This window comes from Pteropus alecto, unplaced genomic scaffold (assembly GCF_000325575.1).
Source record: "Pteropus alecto unplaced genomic scaffold, ASM32557v1 scaffold125, whole genome shotgun sequence".
Classification (NCBI taxonomy): domain Eukaryota; kingdom Metazoa; phylum Chordata; class Mammalia; order Chiroptera; family Pteropodidae; genus Pteropus; species Pteropus alecto.
This window is the reverse complement of record NW_006436888.1, coordinates 7,433,975-7,438,464: the sequence shown is the minus strand read 5'-3', so window position 1 is coordinate 7,438,464 and position 4,490 is coordinate 7,433,975.

Here is a 4,490-nt window from a genome sequence, read left to right as displayed (position 1 = left end):
GTGTTTCATATGCTAAACCCCAGGGGCAACATAGGTTTTCAGATTAGTGTTTGAGATAAATGATATTCTGTGTTTCTGTCATCCAGATGAGGTACCAGGTTGGGGGCGGGAGGAGGGTGACGAATTGTCACTTTCCCCGTTTCAGTTCATTCTGAAAATACTTTCCAAGGGAAATATCACAAGTGCTGAGTGGAACATTTTTCTAGGCCTTACTTGAACTTTAACGTGTGAATTAAGCTCCCAACCTTTGTTTTCGCTTCATCTGTAACTAGATACTTGAGTTTTCAAAAGTGTCATTGCAGATAAGTGGGCAAAGGTTGGTCATCCATGGAGAAAGAAAAAATGCAGTGGAATCCCTACCTCGCGCCAGACACAAAAATCAGTTCTAGATGGATAATCAAGATGGAGGTAAAAACGTCATCAAATTAAACCCTAAACCCAGATGGCTTTACCTGCATAATGCTGTTTACAGTCGTCTCTTATTACGTGACGAAGTTCCATCCCGCACAGGTCACCTTCAAGGTCACATGGAACGCGAATGTGAGGCGGGCTATCGAACGGCTGCCACAATAATCCAGGCGAAAATAATGAAGGCATGAGTTAGAATGGTGACAGCAGGGATGGAAAGATGGGGCCGGGTTCTGGTAGTGTCCCCTGGGATTTGTCGATTAGTTAAATGGGGACAGTGAGAGAGAGAGAGAAAGTCTGAGGATGCTGCTCTGTTTTCGGCCTCGGGAGAGGAGGTGGGAGTTGCTGGTTTATGGAGAAAAAAGGTATCATTTACTGTAAAAGTAAATTTACATTCACTAAATTCATCGAGGCAGGCAGTGGACCAGGCGGTGTACTGATTTACATATATAATCTCAGTAAGTCCCCACAAAAAGCCTGTAGCGTAGGTATTCCTGTCCTCATTTTACAGACAAGGAAGGACACAGACCTAGAGGGATTAAGTAACTCTTTAGCCACCATAGTGGAGGAGCTGGGCGGGGTCAACCCAGTGCTGTCAAATCCAGAGCAAGAACTGTGGCCAGTTTGGAGCATCTTCAGGTTGGGGTACCTGTGAGGGTCTGAGCAGCTCACCCAGCAGATAAATCGCATGTACAAGGCTGAGCCTTGGGGGTTAGGTTTGGGGAAAAGCATCCCAGGCAGAAGGAACAGCAAATTCTAATGCCCTAAAGCAGGTGAGAGTTTAGTGGGCAAAAGGAACAGGAAGCCAGTGGACTAAAGCAGAGTGGATGAAAGGGAGGTGGTGGAGATGAGGTGGGAGAGAGTCGGGGGTACGGTGGGGAGACCAAGGCCATGACTCTGCCCTACCTGGTAGAGAAACTCACAATGCAACTGTCTTTCGCCTGGTCCTACCACATCGGCTGGGACCCGCTGGAGCCTTCGAGCCTCAGTCTCTCACTGTCACCCTCCACGTAGGGGATGTAAAGACCCGACTCCTTCATGCAGAGTTTTGTCCCCATAGAACCAGTCTGTGCCTCCGCCCTGCACTCCAGTGCTTTGTGAAGGAAAGTTAGAATTCCTCTTCCCAGCTCTCTGGGTTCTGGGCAGGTCGCCCCTCTCCTCAAGAGTTCAACCAGCTGGTTCTGATGGGGAAGGGTCATTCTTTGGGGTAGGCATGGTCAGCGTAAGTCCCGACAATTTGACCATTTTGGTAAAGACCCCAGGAGTCATTTCCGTCACTATGATGTCATACGTGCCTAAAAATGGGCTTGGTTGCTAGTGTCACTTTTCTCTGTCCTTAGTTCCTGTACACGAGCTAGCATTTTCTTTCTTTGGGTGAGTTATAAATAATCTTTAGACTACTAAATGTTGGGGAAGGGTGTCCCTAATAGGGGACTCACTATTTTATTCTCTTTAAGTTGGGGGCATGTTAAGTTTTGAGAATAGCAGACTGGCAGCTAGCTCCATGTTCTCAGACCAGTCTCCTTCCCACCCACAGAAGGAGCCTGAATTCCATGATCTCTTGGTTCGCGTCCTGCCCACTCTTTCTCCCTCCATCCCACACAGGTGTCTGCACCGAGGGCTGTTTACTGCCCTCTTGTGGTGGAGGGGTTTTGTTCTTCCCAGTTTATTGTTTGACTTAGAAGTTCCTAACGAAATCTAAAAGATCAAATGCCTGCACATGTGTTGTTTTTATATTTATATTTGAGTGTCATGCTTAGTGACAGCAGGAGAGGAGAAGGAGGAGAGAGAGGAGGAGAGGGAGGGAGGGAAGGAGGAAGGAAGGAAGGAAGGGAGGGAGGGAGGGAGGGAGGGAGGACAGGCAGGATAAAATTTTAAATTCCTCCATTTGATTGGGATTGGAACTTTTCAATTCAATACTTAAATTATCTTAGACAAAATTAGAAAATATGAAAGATTTTTTCTTCTCTTATTAACACTGACAGGAAGAGGCCCTGATTCACATCGAAGCTTCGCACGTGGATAGTCTTTAGTCTTCCTTTAGTAGTCTTCCTCTTCTACAAAGCCATGAAGGCAAATGGTGGTTTTTATTATTTTTTAGGAGTATAAGTATTTCCTAATTGTTTGCAAAAGTTATTTGTCTCATAAAAATTAAAAGTTACAAAAATAGAGCTATGGCCTTAAAGAGTGGCATTTCTAAGGATAATTATCTGCCACTTATGATTGTGGAAATTTGTTTGGGTGCAAGTCCCTGCAGATGTGACCTGGAGGTCCAGCTGGAGGGGCAGAAGCTGGGGGGGGGTGGGGAGACAACTGCAGAAAGATAGAAAAATGGCTGATGGGGGAGGAGGGCAGGAGGAGAAGAGGTTCCCAACGTGAGAGCAAACATCTTAGTTCTTTTTTTTACTTATTTTTTAATTATTATTTTGTATTAGTTTCAGGTATACAGTACATTGATTAGACATTTATATAGTTTATGAAGTGGTCCCCTCAATTACCCATCTGGCTCTACACACAGCCATGAAAATAATGTTGACTATATTCCCTGTGCTGCACTCTACGTCCCTGTGGCGCTTTGATGACTCATCCATGAAGTGATCCCCCGATTACTCTAGTGCCCATCTGGCACTACACACAACCATTACAGTAGTATTAACTATATACCCTATGCTATCCTCTAAATTCTAGTGGCTTTTCACTTTTTTCACCCAGTCCCCAAACCCCACTCTCCTTTGGAAGCACCAGTTTGTTCTCTGTATCTGTGAGTCTGCTTTCGTTTAGTTCGTTCATTTCTCTTGTTCCTTAGATTCCGCAAGTGAAATCATGTGGTATTTATCTTTCTCTGACTTATTTCACTCAGCATGATACCCTCCAGCTTGGGCTGGCACCAGTGGCCTGCCACCAAGTCTTCCCCGAGCTGAGGGCTGCTACCTGCCCATGAATGCACATCTCAGGGAAGGTGCTGACTGCTGGGCAATGGCCCATCTTGAGCAATTCCTGGTTTGGGTGGGGAGGTGTCCCAGGGAGACACGGGGTGGGGCGGCTGAGCTCACCAGCCAATGTAGCTTCAGAATCGGCAGTGAGGGGGGTGGGCCCAACACAGGCAAGATGGTGCCTACCTGCAGACGCCCTGAGGGCACCCAGCAAAGGAGCAGTGGCGGCCGTCCCTCCAGTCCTCGCCCCGCGCTGCACAACTCAGTCCTTCAAAGAACATCTCCTGAAACTCCTGAGCTGCTGGCACCCAGGGTGAGTGTCTGCAAGCAACTGAGTCTGTGCACTGGCCCTTTAAGGGGATGCCTGTGTTTTCAGGTTCCTTCAGTCTCACCCAGATGGTCGGGATCCTCACTGATTTTTACAGTCAGATTTTGTGGAAACGCTTCTTCCCGGGACTGGAACCCTGGGATGTGGAGCCCCTGCGCGGGGCTGGGACCCCTTGTTCTTTTGGGGGGGACTTCTGCAGCAATGTTCTGCCTCCCAGGTGCTCAGCCCTACATGTGCGGGTATGGGAACCAGCCCACTCCGTCTCCGTCCTCCTACAGGTCTCGATGTGGCTTTTTCTTTATATCTTCATATGTATGTGTTATGATCAGCTGGACTTCAAGTGGTTCTCCAAGTTGTTTGTTTTATAATTTGGTTGTAATTTTGGTGCGGTCCTGGAGGAGGTGAACCCCGCTTTTACCTAGGCCGCCACCCTGACCGGAACCCACATTCTTAGTTCTTAGCAGTTAAGTGTTTTTCCTGAGTTTTTAATGCTATGTAATTGTCGGAAGCCAGCCGACCAAGTCAAACCGGGTACCTGAATGGGGGAGCGGGGACTGAGAAAAGAGAGAAGACAGACAGGGTGCAGGAGGGAGAACAGATCTCACAACTGTCTCTCCGAGTTTATTTCTTATCCTTCTTTTAAACACAATCTGTTCCTTTGTGTATTCCAAAACAACACAAAAGTAACATCCTGAAGATCGAGGTGCAATTGACACTTCCTTTGACACTCCCTTCGACACTCCCTTAGGCTATACTTAATCTTCTTCTTCCTGGAATTCCACAGAACCAGCCTTTTCTTTTCTATGCAAGCAGGCCTCCCA